The 16431-nt window shown below is 36.8% G+C and overlaps 1 protein-coding gene and 1 pseudogene across 2 annotated transcripts in view; one reads left to right on the forward strand and one right to left on the reverse strand.

The window, feature by feature from the left end:
* Positions 1 to 10231: 10231 nt before the first annotated feature.
* Positions 10232 to 16431, reverse strand: part of PRR16 (proline rich 16) — a 260062-nt gene continuing 253862 nt past the window's right edge. For both annotated transcript variants that reach the window (XR_008530509.1, XM_054589909.1), the window contains exon 3: positions 10232 to 11328. The gene's annotated coding sequence lies outside the window, so the exon portion shown is untranslated. The remainder of the gene's footprint in view (positions 11329 to 16431) is intronic.
* Positions 14807 to 15370, forward strand: LOC129083879 (vesicle-associated membrane protein-associated protein A-like; annotated as a pseudogene).

The following is a 16431-nucleotide window of genomic DNA, read 5'->3' on the forward strand; positions in this document are numbered from 1 at the left end:
AATATCCACTCAATATTTGTTGTATGAGTAATGGAGAACATTCAATAACAAGACATTAAATTGGCTCTATCCTAAAGTCAAAGATTACTGATTTGCAGGAAAAAGTACTGATGGGCTGAAAGTTTTGTCTTAAATGGAGACTCAGGGAAGGTAAAATTTTAATCAAGCTGGAATAATCTTCCTGAAGAAAAGGCTAGGAGGGAACACCTTAGGGCATCCTTGGGTAATTTAATATTCAGGTTATCTCCACCAGTCTAGCAGGTACTGTGGAAAGATTTTTTCTTTAAAAGATTTAAATCTAAAAGAGCTCATTCACAAAAAGGGAGACTGCTTCTCAAATCTTGCTTAAGGGCAAACTTTCTTCCCCTTCTCTCTTTTGCTTTTCTCTAGTTATTGTAATTTTCTCAGTGAAACTACATTATAATACTCAGTAAAGCAATCTTTATCACCGCATGTAGGAAAAAATAGATATGCAAAGAAAAGTCTATTAGAAAAGGTCATTTCTACTTTAGCAGGCTTCGGAATCTCATCTCAAATGAAATTCTGCTTTAGAGGAGCAGTTCAGAGCTTTCCTTTCTTTGGGGGAGGGGGTGGTTAGGGTATATTTTTGTCTGACAAGATAAGATCATTTTAATTTCTCAACCATCTGTTAACTCTTCATGATACTGTAGTTTTAATACCTACATATGTATTCATTATTTGGAAGAGCATTAACATTTTAACTGTATAAATAAAATCTTCTAGCATTTTAGATAAATTGATATGTATTTTTATTTAAAAGAAGTGTTAGGCTACCAAGTAAACAGGTTTGCCTGTTTCTCATTAATTGCTATGTACATTTTTCTCTTGAAATGATGATTTTTAAGGCCACATTTTACACTATAATCAAACAACTGTTTTTTTTTGTTTGTTTTCTTTAATCCTCACCCAAGGACATGTTTATTGATTTTAGAGGGGAAGGGGGAAAGAGGAAAAAGGAAGGAGGGAGGGAGGGAGGGAGGGAGGGAGGGAGGGAAAGAGAGAGAAAGGAAAGAATGAGAAAGAGAAACATCTATCGGTTGTCTTCTGTGTGTATCTTGACCAAGGGTCAAACCCACAACCTTTTGATGTAAGGGTCAATGTTCCAACCAACTGGGCCTCCCAGACAGGGCACAACTGGTTTATCTCAAAAGCATGATTTCATTCCAGAAAAGAGAATTTTAATAGCATCTTTAAAAGGAAAGCTCAACATTAACTGAAACCACACAGTAAGTACTCTTTCACAAACAGTTGTCTCCAATACTGGTATGCATAATTGAAGAGCACATTTTACCCTTTAAAATATATTTATTTTATTTTGCCATGTATATTGCATACTTTTTGCTCAAATTTTTGAGGAAAGAATAAGGATGTGCATTACACACGGGTAGCACTAATTTGTTACCAGTACATAAAATTTCTTGTACCTTGCATCTGTTCTTATGTTTTGTAATTATTTGTTACATAAAATTTCTTGTACCAAAATATGTTAAAAAATAAATGCTAAAATTCCTTTATAATACTAAAACAAGTAACTAAGTCTAAATGATTAGAAATTAAATTAAACAATTAAAATGAAAGTTTTTTCTTCCTGAAAGTTTGGGCCAAAGGCGTGGTTGCACATTATACAAGGCAAAATACAGTATCTTCTATCCTCATGTTTTCTAAACTAATGTCTACATCTGTACTTGGTAAACAATAATTACTATACCAAATGGCACTTCTCTAGTGAAATTTTCTTTTACCTCTCAAATCTAGCTTTTACTATCTTCTTAGTTTTATTTCCTATTAATTGAATAGAACTTCCTGTTATGAAAAAGATACTTTACACAATGTTATTACATTTCCCATGTAATTCATAAGAATTGACCTCAATTTCCAACATAGAGAGTATACACATATACAGGAAACCACCTCCATTGTTGTTACACACAATACTGATTGTATGAGCAAAAGTAAATAACCTAAATATCTAACAGCTGAGATATGAATAATTAAATTCTAGAGAGAATTACCAGGAAATACAAGTAATAATGTGAAACAATCTCCAAGATTTACCCTTGAGTAGAACAAATTTAGGTGGTAGAACACCTTATGTAAATTATGATGCCATTAACATAAAGAATACACATATTCATATCCATATGCACATCAATACTGTTTTTCTATTGGTATTTTTATCTATGTCAAAGGTCACAGTAGTTCCCTTTGGAGAAGCAGTGGGGTGAGTAAATGGTAGTAAACGGGAACTTTTGTCTTAATACTATTAATGAATTAAACATATACTTTAAAATGAAAACTTTTTAAAGTAATATATGCTGTGTATCTTCCTCAATTCATGCTCAAGCTCCTTTCCCTCAATTTCTAAGGATTTTATGTCAAAATATAAATACTTCTTTGGGTTAAGGTAAAATGTTTCCTTCCTGCTAATATTCCAAAATATCATTGTTAATGCACTAAATGTTATTCACTTTTGCCATTTCATTTTCATGTTTCATTTAAACATGCACTCTATATTTTATTTGTATCCAATATAGAAACATAAAAATTTTCAGGTTAGCAAATCGTGGGTTCAATCTGCAATTGGATAATAAAGAATAAAGACTTTTGAAATAATTAGATACTCGCCATGAAATTAAAGGGAGCGCACAGAGCATATGTTCCCATACTGTTAGACGCTCATTTGATCATGGTGGTTGGTTAAATTAGTTGTTCATGGATTAGCTTTATTTTATGATTAAAAAGACAAATATCTTGAAAAGTGTTAACTAGCTTCTACTTGAGGGATCATACTACACACCATATTGTGTACTGTTTTTCGCCTTTAAATCTCAAATAATACGTTTATCTGTCATCATATACATTTGTAACTGGCACAGGATCAAAGAAGGTCTGAGTGTGGTTAGGTGAGTGCATATAGTTGCAGAGACCTGCATTTTCTATGGAAACCTGCAAATCTACTTTCTTACATAATTACTTTGTAATTTTATGTCTATTGGTTTTGTTTATCAAAGCCTCTGAAATATCTGGATTGTGTGCCATGCCCAAAGAACAATCCTCTTTTTAGCTATGACAAAACAAACAAAAAAATGTAAGGGATACTTTCATAAATCAGCATGAATTTTTCCACCTGTTGGGTAAAAAGATGTTAGGTAATTCCAATACTCCTCTCCCAACACCACCCCCCCCAAAAAAACCACCTGATAAAACACCCTACTAATGTGTGTGCAAGTAAGTTACTAATAAATTGTATTTACAAATACATTAGCATATCATGATGTGGTGTGAAAGCCCATACGGTAAAAATGTCTTTGTGAAAATGCCTTATGTCATCAAAAATTTGCACATTGCACCCTTATTTTCAAGGCAACATTATTCACAGTCTCCAAGACATAGAAACAACCAAAGCGCCCTTTGACAGATGATTGAACAAAGATGTGGTACATAAATACAATGGGATACTATTCAGCCATAAGAAAAGATGAAATACTGCCTTCTTTTATTATGGAAGTTGGGGGGATAATGAAGGGGAGGGTAGTAGAGTATATGGTGACAGAAGGAGATTTGCCTTTGGATGGTGGGCACACAATGTAATAAACAAATGACATATCATAGAATTGTACAAGTGAAACTTGTCACCAGAAAGGGACTGGGATGGAGGTGGGTCTGCCCTGGCCTGGTTTGGAATGCATGGGTTCTAGACTTTGTGCAGGAAATATTTCATGGCATGAGTCCAGGTGATTTGGAGAGTACATTTATTACAGTTGGGAACAATGAAACAAAGGAAGGGCTTAAGATAGAAGAGGCAAGATCAACAGGAGTGAGCCTAGGCTGAGCTGCTTAGACACAGGAAAGGAGGTCACAATGTCAGAATCAAGCTACACTGGGCTGCATGAACTCAGGAAAGGAGGTCTCAGTAACAGAAATAAATGTAGGCTGGCCTGCCTAGATGCAGGGAAGGAAGTCACAGAGGAAGTTACATTCCTTAGTCTTCCTTATGCTAATGTGGCCAATTTGAATAATGAAAAATATACCAAAATATTATGTGAACATTTTTCAGTAAGTTTCCTTGAAACAGAGGAAATGATCTCTCTCCTCATCCTGCTGCTTGGAATATATTGGGTTGGCCAAAAAGTTTGTTTGCTTTGTTTCTTAAGATGGCTCCAGTAGCACTTAGTTGTCTTTAACTTCATTTGAACAATTTTCTTAGACTGTATTTTGACAGCTGTCATATCAGCATGCATTTAAAAAAACTTACCAAAGTTGGTGAGTATTTGTGTATCCGTTTTAATGTTAAAGTTGGAAGAAAATACACATTTTTGGCATTGTATTTGGCTTTATTATTTCAATAAAGGTAAATACTCAACTGAAACACAACAAGAGATTTGTGCAGTGTATGGAGAAGGTGATGTGGCTGATGGAATGTGTCAAAAGTGGTTTGTGAAGTCTCATGCTGGATATTTCTCGCTGACGGTGCTCCATGGTGGGGTAGATGAGATGAAGTTGACAGCGGTCAAACTGAGACACTGAGAACAATCAACATTATACCACGCAGGAGGCAGCCGGCATACTCAAAATATCCAAATCAATAAAGTTAATGGTGAAAATGAAAAGATGTATCTTTTATTTTACAGAGAAAAACACACGGACTTTTTGGCCAATCCAAATGTGATGTCTGAAGTTTTAATCGCTGTTTCGCACCGTAAGGACAGATGCCACATTCTAAGGATGTCAGAGCAGAGAAGTGTAAGAAGCTTGGATCTCTAATGATTAAAGGAGTTGCTAAACAAGGTCTGTACAGCCTCTTATTTGTTATTTGGGTTTTCCTGTTATATACAGGCAAACTTAGTTTTACATTGGTTTCAGCATATTTCTAAATGTTTGTCAGTCTATCTATTGTTGCTCAAGTCTTTATGAATTCACAGGTGCCTATGAACGCACTTTTTATATCTTCTTTGAGAAGTATACCTATATAAATAAAAAATGCTGCTAAAGACATTCTTAATTTTCATTTGTTATTTTGCAATGTTTTACGTTCATTTGACCTCCTTTTTCATCTGGAATGCATTCAATCAGATACAATTTAATCCATTGTTTGATTGTGTAATCACCTGTATTACTTTGGGTGTAGAGGTAAATGCTTTGGGTGTGGGGGGTGGGAGGAAGAGTTGGGGAAACCTGATCTTAGTGTTTTCAGGACTTACATCCACCTACATTTGTTATACCAGATAGATTTGCGATGACTTCTGTTATTTCTGTATACCTACTGTTTGTACTCCTCAAAGCTGTTTGTTATTTTCTGCTTTACCTGAGGTATAGATGAAGAAGGATCAGGATACCACTTCACAGTTTTCTCTGTGCCATCCTTTTTACCCAAAACTAATTAGCCTTGTTTTCAGGTCAACCTATTTTCTTTCCACTTTGCAATGTTTTGCACATGATATATCTCATTTACCTACTTGTAACCCTTCAGATCTGAGTTCAAAGTTTACTTCCCCCACTGACTTGGGTACAGCATATATATGGTCTTGGCATACTACGTACCTTTCTTCATAGAACTGAGCACAGACGTAATTTTTTGTTAACTGGTGAAGTTACGTGTTTAATGTATTGATATTTCTCTCCAACTAGATTTTAAACTCCATCAGAATAGGATCCATGTCTTTTTACCTCCATTCCTAGTGTGCAACACAGATCACATCGGTAAATAAAGACGATCATCTTACTCCCGTAGACAAACATATAATTAAGTAAATATGGGCCCGCAGAGATAGTTGGAGTTGCATGTAAATGTAACATACTTGCATTCTAAAAGCAAATATCAGGAAGTGGAGATTGCAAGGTATACCTCAGAACTCCTGGTGTTTGCTTTCAGACCACCACAATATAGCCGGTGTCTCAAAAAATCCGTAATCTTTGTGTTGGTTTGTTGCCTACAATATGTAAACATGCAATATCTGTGAAGTGCAATAAAGCAAAGTATGCCTATACCCACACTGGCATTCTCAGTGCAATAAATCTGTAAGTAGTACTTCTCAGTGGGAACTGAAGATTGTTAAATAGATTTTGCAAAATACTGAACTGTGAAAGCAGCAAAAGTTAAGCTTAAAGTTTAAAGACAAAGGAGATAAAATGATCGAGTGAAATAACTTATAAAGTAAATGTAATTAAAGTTGAAGAGAATAAATAAACCAAATTCAAGAAAATTTTAGACATGTTTTTCCGGTCTGCATGTCACCACCGCCTCACCCACTGAAATTCACTTTATAAATTCCTATCAAAGTTATCCTGCTAAAGAACAGGCCTGATAAAGTTACATCCCTCCAAAATCCTGTAAGGGGTCTCAATAAATCACAACCAATGAAGCACTGCCTATTGCTGAGTATATTCATAAAATGAAGAATTAATTTATATAATTTATTCTTGAAGGATTTTATTGTTTGATATTTGAGGGACTGTTGATTTCCCATTTATGATTTCAAGTAATTCACAACTGAAGCAATAAGCATGAACTTTAAAAGAATCTGAATTAGTCCAGGCATACTTCAATATCTAACATCCCACAGGAACTGGCAATTTAATTCCTAGCTGGATTATTCTCATGTACAATGTCTTAATTTTCAGGGGTTCAAATCATGCATGAAAAACTAATTTTCTTCATTATGTTACAGGACACACTAAGTACCACAAAGAGACTGCAGAGAGTAAATCAATTTAAGTGTGAAGAATAATATAATGTATTTGGTTTCAGATCATAGTTTGGGAATAAACCTAATGACCTATTCTTTTAACTCTTTTGAAAAATGTGTTTGAGGGTGTTTCAGGTTTCCAGTTCAAGATAGTGACATAGGATAATCCTAGCTTTACTTCCTTCTGTGAATGCACTGAATCTGCAGCTATGTACAAATGGTTCAATCTCCTCAAGGAAAATTAAAAAAACAAAAAACAAAAAACAAAACAAACCTAAACCCTGAGCAACTCCAATGCCTCAGGGCCACCTCATAAAAGGGGGAGGAGAGACTAGGACACAATCTCACCATAAATCCCATGGAGGATGCAGCAACTCCATCAGGAAGAAACTCAGTCCTGAGCCTCACCTTGCACCTGAGAGATGAAATCCTGAGCCCCACTTTGCACCTGAGAGATGAGCCCCCAAACACCAACCTTTGAAAAACAATCTCTACAAGACTCTAAGGAACTGAAGGACGTTCCTCATGGACTCACCTGTTCCAGGGGGTCAGTCCCAAGGAAGCCGATCCGGAGGAACCCAGACTTCATGTGAATGAGGTGAACGAGGCCATTTGCAAATCCTAACGCATTAACTAGCCCGAGGAGCAGGTAATTCAGTACAAATCTAGGAGACTGCTGGCTGGTGAGCACCATCTTCAGCTCTCCCTTTGCCTCCCTCAAGTCAAGAAGCACCTTCTTTTCTTTTTTTAACAGTACACTTTCTTTTCCTTTTTCCTGCCGGAGCCATCTACCTGCTCCCATGAGCTGCTTCCCAGCCACAGGCACCATCTTTGTGCTCTCGAAGACGGCACCAGCTGCTTTTTAATTTTTTTTTTCTAATGCTAGCTTTTATCTTTTCTTTCTTCTTACCTACATACTCACCCTCTGCCATGCTCCAAAGGAGAGCCTTTAGCCTTTTCACCAGCCTTTTCCCACAGTAGTTTGTTATTGGGTTTTTGTTTTGTTTTGTTTTTTGTTTTTTTGGCTTTACCGCCTAGTGGATGCTCCTTCATTAACTGGCTCTAGGAGCCTCGGGCTTGGATCCTTGGCCCCAAGAGACAGTCCTTGGCGCACCGCAGCCACCTGGGCACTGCACAGAGCTCGGGTTGAGACATTCCCCTGGTCTTGCTGAGAGAGACTTGTAGGGTGTGTGGAGGTGGTCTGGCTCCCTCACCTAAATGCATGGGTAACTGTAGGAAGCAGCTCCTCACAACCTTGAAGGGGTCTGCTAAAGCAGTGTCCCCACAGCCTTGAGCTCAGGTCTCACGGCCTTGAGCCCCTGGTGCAATAAACTGCCCTGTAGCCTTGAGTAGGCTCGCATGCGCAGCTCATGATAGTTACTTCACCTGTCTGGCCTATTGCCTGCTTTGTTTGGGGCTAGTATTTAAGGGATAGGAGCTTTAGACGGGGTGAGGAGTCGAGGCACCAACTGGGGACATGGGCTTGTGGCCTGTATGACTCCCTACACATGGGCTTTGGCCTGTGTGAGGTGGGGTATAGGCTTTGTGGCCTGTGTAATTTCCCCAGACTGGGCTTGTGTCTGCGTGACTTTCCCAAATAAAGTCATGCCAAGCATCCCCAAGGCTCCACACATCTTCTTCCATCTACCTGAGACCCAAGCAGACCTGCCCAGCCTAGAGAGGCTGCAGCACAGACCTATTTTCTTGTTCCCGAGCTCCGAGCTGCAGTGGGTTCTCAGAAATAAGGCCAGTGAACACAATCTTCAAGTTACTGTTCCACCTCACTGTAGCTAGACTCTTTGTCCCAGAAAGGAGTTTATTCCCTCTCTGGTGCCCTAATTTTGCAGCTACTGCCAGGGACACTTATACATTGCCTGACTCTGGTGGCCAGTAGGGCTTATGCTTCAGGGTGTCACAGTACTACAACCAAGAGAAAGTTCTGAAATGGATACCACACCCAGGGTACAGCAAGAGGCAACAGACCCAGGGAAAGACAGGCCTATTAGCTTGTCATCCTAGCTTCTAATTAAATACACGTTTCAGGGCTGACTATAATCCTTTCCAGAGACTTTGAAGGTCTGGCACTATCTTCCTACTTTCCCCCAGCCACCTCCAGAATGCCTCAAGTGTCACTATAGCTATAGTGAATAATGTATTGCATGAAACTAACATAATCTTGTATGTCACCTGTAACTGAAAAGTAAAACTATTTTATAAATAATACGTATTACATATTTAAAAGTAGCTAGGAGAGTGGATCTTAAAAATTCCCATCACAAGGAAAAAACTAACTATGTTTGGTGGTGGATGTTAACTGGAGTTATTGTGATCATTTGGCAATTATACAAATAATGAATTATTACATGGTATACCTGAAACTTAAAAATGTTATATCAATTATGCCTCAATGAAGAAAAGGATAAAGTCATTTGTTTGAGCTACACACAATTTATTGAGGGTAGCAACGATCATAAATACTGACTCCAGCTGGTGAGTGTCAAGTAAGGATGAACACTTTGCAGGTTTTCAATAAGCCCTTGTTGATTTTCATTATTGCTCCAGTGTGATTGCCTACTCCTTTTGATATATACTGATGGAAGTTCTCAGCAGACCTCTGCTGAAGACTGGTTAGGTATGATTAATGGCCTAAAAAAATTGTGTAATTTTCATCTTCTGGAGCAAATGTTCAGCAAGAGAATGGAGAGAAAATCTTTACTGGCATGATACATACCCAAACTTTGTTTCCCAGCAGATATTAAAACTAACTCTAGATAATTAGTATAACTAGAATATTAAAATAATTCTTGACAAGAAAGTCATGGTGAAAGTATAGCATTTCTTCTTCAGAATTTAGGGGATAGACCTGGATTGTTTTTGTTTGCTTGGTTGTCTGTTTTTGTTTTTAATTCTCCTTTACTTAAATAATGATGGTATAATAGTTTATAAGGATTAGATATCTCACTCCACAATCAGCTAATATTAAAAGAAACATAAAATTACAACCTAATTAAAATGTGAAATCTAAGTCCTTTGTATGATATATTGGAATACAAAAGTGAGAAAAAGTATCTAGTTTCCATATTTAAACAAGCATAACCAGCAAGACTCTGAGGCTGTTTTTTCCATTAACATTGCTGACATCAGAACCTGAAATCAATTTGCATAAAGATATTTAATAAAAAGTCACCCTGGGAAAAAAAAAGAATTTAGGGGATAGAAAGTACAATTTTATACCACAGAAATATTTGAAATTTCAGTCTTCCATTAGTTCTAAATTAACATGACAAAAGCCTGCCAATGAGCCATTGGAAACTTATCTTCCAGGTAATGAAAACCAAATAAAATAAGCAACTACAAATAATACAAACAACACATTTATTTAGAAAAATAAACTGAAAATGCTGTTTGTTTGTCTGGTACATTTTCCCATGAAGCATAGATAAATGGCTATAAAAAACTGTTATATGTCAAATACAAATTACAAATGATTTTTTTTTCCAGAGAACAAATAAATGTTAAACACAAATGTTTAGTGTACAGTTCACTGCATTTGACTTCTTGGCTGTTAATGATATAAAATGATCTTCATTAAAAAAATTTGATCCCTTTTTCATTCATTTGACCACACTAATGCTTTTTCATTATAATTATGTAGTTGTTGTTTTAATCAGAGACAAGACCATTATGTTTTTTAGATAACTGATTTTTATAGAAGAAAGAGAAATCTATATATGCAGAATTCTTAAGTGTTTCCTTTTTGGACTCCTGCAAGAAACTGCTTGTTGTGGCCTCACAACTCATGGGACCATCTGTGCAAATAACAGCACACATCATTACCCTGAATGGAAGTGACAGTGCAAATATTAGAAGTGCATTGAGAAATAATCAGTAAGAACTGACCTCCCCCCCTCCCCCTCAACCGATATGGAGTGAAGGATTGAATGCAGAAACTTTTTAAGCAATTGACAATAATGCTGTTATTCCATTATGGCTTTAAAAGTATACACATGATGGCAAACATCCTCTCTGCAAACAGCAACGCTCTGTCCTAACACTGTTCATTGCTGCAAAGCTCCTCTGTTTGTTCAGTTTCTTTTTGTCTACATATTTATTTTGAAGTGCTGAGTAATTCTGGCTAGAAGTATCTCCTATCTCTATACTTTTACCTTCCCAAATGATAAATCAATTGACAATTTACTGGCTTAATTGCTGAATAAACATTTTCATGGGTTCATATCTGGGAATATTTATTTTCATGGTGAAGTAAGATGGATTTCATTTGGTTTCTGTTTTTGTTGGCTTGATTGTTTAGTCTTTTTCATCTTTTTTTTTTTTTTTAAACCTTCTTGGTAATTTCTCAGTGAAGAGATTTAAGGCTGTGGCTTCTTTCACCCCTAGGGCTCTGCTCATGGCTGTCAGACTAGAGGCAGATGATTTTACGCAGACCATATCAGTGATCATTTGTGCTCCAAAGTTGAGGGGGTTTGCTGCTTTAAGATGAACAGGTTCTTGGTTATTTCAAAATTAGATCTGGCCTCAAGAAGTCATAATGATGAATCTGAAGTGAGAAAAATGAGCTGACGTGCCTCCAAATAAAGATTTTCCTTCCAGTCTGAAGGAGCTGTCAAAAGAATGAAAACAAAAAAACCAAGGATCAGTTTAAATAGTAAGTACAGTTCAACAAAACCATATAAAATATATTAAGAATGAGGCAATTATTTGTTAATGTCTAACTTAAAATTATTTAAATTATCAAGAATATTATTTTAAATGTCTAAACATATTAAACATATATTCCACTTAAATTTTATACATAAGAATAAGTGATGTCAGCCATCAAAATTTAGTAGTAGCATGCTCATATTTCAATCAAAAGATCTTTGACAGTATTTTTTGTAATCCTCACTTGAGGATATATTCACTGGTTTTAGAGAAAGAGGAACTGGGGGCAGGGGTTGGGGGAGAGGGGGAGAGAGAGAGAGAGAAACATCAATGTGAGAGAGAACATATTGATCTGTTGCCTCCTGTATTCACCCTGACTAGGGATCAAATCCACAGCACAGGTATGAGTCCTGAACAGGGATCGAACCCTCAACACTTTGGTACACAGGACAATGCCCAACCAATGGAGCCACCTGGCCAGGGCTTATCTCTGATAGTTTTTAAAACTTTGGATAAATTTGTTCACTCGTAAGTGCACCAAGTTCTCAAAGACCAAGTATATATATAGACACTGAAATTTTATAAAATATCTTGAGAAATATACCTTGATATAGATCATTATTAAAAATAGTGAATCAAGAAAACATTTTTATTAAGGTAGAGATTTCATTTAAAACAACAAAAAAGCATTTAAAAAATGTTGCATAATAAAATCTTCCATTGCATTCTATATTGTCTAAATGTGCTATCAAATTGTCAAAAGGATATTCTTTTCCTTGATGCAGGAGAGATGCCAAAAAACTATTTTTCCTTTATGAGTATCTGCAATTCTTTAAAATTAGCACCTTAAAATAATTTATATCCATATTTGTAACTAATGAATATATATATATTTTTGGAAAACAAAAAGAAATAAAACCTAGCCATAATTCTCAACCTGCCCACCCAATATCAAATATGCTTAACAGCACTAAATATGGAATATGTCTATGGTCTTCTCCATAGGTTACGATGTAATAGAGAATATTTATGCAATGACTTACTAGAATAGGTATAGAAAGTTATTAAAATAAACCTGGTACCATAATTAATTGACTAGTAAAATATTAGAAAAATCACAGACAGAGGGTAAAGGGTTTAAGTGCATTTTTAATCCCTTAAGTCCATCTGAGAACCCCTTTTTTTAATCCTTTCACTGTGAGGTAGGTGAATTCCAAGTACATGGTGCCTACTTCAATATAGACACACAAACATACACAGAGACCACAGAGTAAATAAATCACTTAGTCCTTTTGTGACAAACCATTACCATTCTATTAGATGAATAAGAATTGTTTTTAACTGTTACTCCCAACTAGCAAGACATGTTCTAGTACTAAACAATTTAAATAATCAAAATGAAAAAAAAATAAGTCCCCCCAACTCCAAGATTAAAACTAGAAAAATCACCAAACACAATTAGTCAATGTGTGTTGAAGACATACTCTGGATCATCATCAAAGATATTCTAGGAAAGAAACAGAAGCAGAAGACAATCTTTCATCATGAACTTGCTTACAAAGATGTGAAAAATATTGTTAGGTAGGATAGATAGTAAACTAAGGCAGGGTGGGGGAGGGAGACACGTCTCACTCATTAATTCAACAGTTCTGAGCCTGGCCTGATAAGGTCGGTAAGATCTAAGATTGCGAAGTGTCTGAACATCATAAGCAAAACTATGATAGAGCAGGAGGAGGGGAGCCTTTGAAATTCTGTGTTTCCTTTTCACTAGTTGGAAACTGTATATTAATCCCAAGGTGTGGGGAGAGAAGGAGGCGGGGTACCTAGAAGCTGGCTAAAATACATAACCCCTAAACCCCAATAGTCGGGGCAATCAGATTAGCTGAGTGTCTACTTGCAGCTTCGGGCTCAAGTGTATAGAACAAACTTACTAACAACTTTATTTCCTCTGTACATGGGGCATTCAAGCTAGCTGGTGCCTGCCTGTAGTTTTGTGCTCAAGTGTTTACCATAAACAGACTTACCTTATTTCCATTACATGTGCTGTCTCTCACTTGAATTCTTCTCTTGCAAGAAAGGCAAGAACCGAGGAGGGGTAGACCCCCTAACTCGGGTCTCCCTGGTAATAATATCAGCACAGAGGAGCAGGGAAAACAGGATTAAATGCACGTAAACTGCGCTTAGTCCAACGGCATCACTTACATCTGCCTATTTGTGTCATTTTTTAAAAATAATTTAGAAATATAAGCTTCCACACATGCAAAGGACCTCTCAAGCTGTTACTAATGTACCAGCAGCAATCATATAATAATTAATATTTTGGCTTTACTATTAAGTAAAGAAGTATGAAAAAACTGTACAAAGGTGGCTTTCTGCAAATATATAGGAACATAATTCATGTAATTGCGGCAAAGGTAATTACATGTGCCAATTATATTTTCATAGTTCTCTGATATAGGAGTCTTTAACAGTCTACATTATTACATCTTATTAAAAAGGTGAAACAATGTGTCATTCAGTCTAAACTATGTATTTCATGCCTACTGTATGCTGGATACTGCTCTAGGAACCATGAATACAAAACCTAATATCTTGCCTTGCAAGGATATTCATACTCAGGAGATAAGGAGACTAATATTCACAGTAAAAGATTTGTGCTATAATACATATAAGAGTGAAATGAAGAATGAGCGTAGGAGAAGGGGCCTATAGCAGATGACATCTGAACTGAGATTTGAAGAATGGGTTGGAGCCTGCAGAAACATACATTTCTCATAGTTTTAAAGTAGGGGTATTTCAAACAGCAGGAACTGCCTGGGCAAAGGCAGAAAAACAGAGGCAGGGCCGGTATGGTACCATCAATACTGTGTAGCATAAAATTGAAGGGGGAAAAAAAAATAAAGTTTTTGGAGAGTGTCTGGAGGAAGTGTGGCAAGTACGATGGTGAGGGAGAGATATTTACAGCAAAGGAAAGGCAGAACCATCAGCTGAATCCAGTAACTGAAAACTCAAGTTGCAGATGCTTTCTTAGTGGCAAATTGAAGAGAGCAAAATAATCCATCCATTCTTACTTAAATAAGTAAGTAAATAAGAGAGAGTTGGAGTTGAGGGGCTCCAGAAGGAAGAGGCACGCAGGTAGGCGCCCATAAGTCGTCCCGTGGGAAGCGGAGCAAGGCGGGTCATAGTGAGTGTTGTCTCAGGGACTGGTGTGGTGTGAGACTGAGTCAGCTGGGAGACCTGGAGCTGCCGCCCCAGCTGGGGGCCCAACAAACTGGCAACACAGTGGCCGATTTGGCTGTGCAGGAGCTGTGAACTGGCCGGTCATAGAGTTTGGCCAAGCCACCACCACAACCCTGTCCCCAGCCAGGAAAGAGCCAGCACCTGCACGCCCCCTGCGCGCCCCCTGCTCTGTGCTGCATCTCCAGTGGTGTCTGTCCATGGCAAAGCGTGAGCAGATCCTGGTCCTCAACGCTCCCGCAGCCCTCCAATTCAGAGACCCCCCCCTTCACACATGAAGTCACTACAAATCTTAAATTGGAAAATCCATCAGATAGAAAAGCATGTTTCAAAGTGAAGTCTATAGCCCCTCATGAGTACTGTGTGAGGCCCAGCAGTCAAATTATTGACCCAGGGTTCACTGTGACTGTAATAGATTCTAAACTGAGATGTGTTTTTGAAATGCTCAATGAAAACGATAACTTGAATGATAAGGAACCAAACAAAGCTGTTCTGCTGAATGCATCTGAATAAGACAGACTCACGCCAAAGCCACATAGTGTTCCATTTAATGATTCTGAAACAAGGACATTCAGGGAAGACTGTAAAATACTTCAGGGAGAAATGAGGAAGGCTAAAGGCTCAGAAAGGTAGCACACTTGGATAAACCTGGATCAACCCCAGCTGCATCCTTCAGAGACTATGTTACCAATCTTCTTTCATCACTTCTTGTTGCCATTGCAATCATTTTCATTAGATTCTTTCTAGGGAAATTCATCTTGTAGAGTGAAGCATGCAAAATGCTATTTCTTTTATTTTTCTCTTGATCAGAGAAAAATTTATCTACCATTTCATTGGTGGTATGGCCCATAGTGACCATTTTTGTATATATGTACAGCATCACATTGTTTTTAATGATCTCTTATCATTAGAAAATAAGTTACTGAACAAATTGTACATTACCAAATTATCATTAGCAGATGTCAGTTGAACATTCAGTCCTTTAAGAAATTAATAAAGAATTGTTAATAAGAGTTCAAGAATTGTTCAAAATCTTGTAAATATTATTTTAATAGTCCCTTTAAATTTTTTCTGTTGCTGTTACCTCGTGAAATATGATTTATTTTGATTGCTAATCCTGCTCATTCAAGAAATGCCAAGAGATATTCTAAGAGAAAATGTTCCCTCTCGTAGTGTTAATTTTCTCCTTTACCTTTGCTAATATCATGGCAGAATCTTCCTTATCCTTTGTAAGGCAGTTGTTGCTTGGGTTTTCCATCCTTACAATCCTGTCCTATGGTATTTAATATGACAAAAATAAAACTGTTAACAGATTCTTGCTCAACAAATAAAAGTTTTGTTCATTTTACATTTATGTAAAATAAGAGCTAACATTATTTATAAATCTTTTCCTGTTCCACCAACTTTTTTAGGTATCTCATGGAAGCATATTTGCCTCACAGCCTCAGTGACCGTACATTTAAAGCAGGGAATAAAATCTTCTGACCATAGATGTCTCTACATGCTGTTTGAATACTAACACAGGGTATTAATGGAATGCATTTAATTCTTACTGAGTTTGGAAAATGTGTTGCACATATCAGGGCCTCTCCCTGTGTGTACTGGATATTACATTCAACCTGTTACATTCAGGGTCAAACATTTTTTTTCCCACTAAAGAAAAGCCCCAAATAACTTCTCATGCATAATTTGATTATTTAAAAAAATTCATCAACTTCCATTAATTACAGGTTTTAAAATACACATTTTTTTACAACCTCTACTTTTTTTGTATTTTTGCCTCAAATATGAAGACACAATACACCATCATATTTATACAAATTAA

The sequence above is a fragment of the Pteronotus mesoamericanus genome, unplaced genomic scaffold, assembly GCF_021234165.1.
Source record: "Pteronotus mesoamericanus isolate MK-2021 breed Mesoamerican mustached bat unplaced genomic scaffold, CSHL_Meso_final scaffold_167, whole genome shotgun sequence".
In the NCBI taxonomy this organism is placed as follows: domain Eukaryota; kingdom Metazoa; phylum Chordata; class Mammalia; order Chiroptera; family Mormoopidae; genus Pteronotus; species Pteronotus mesoamericanus.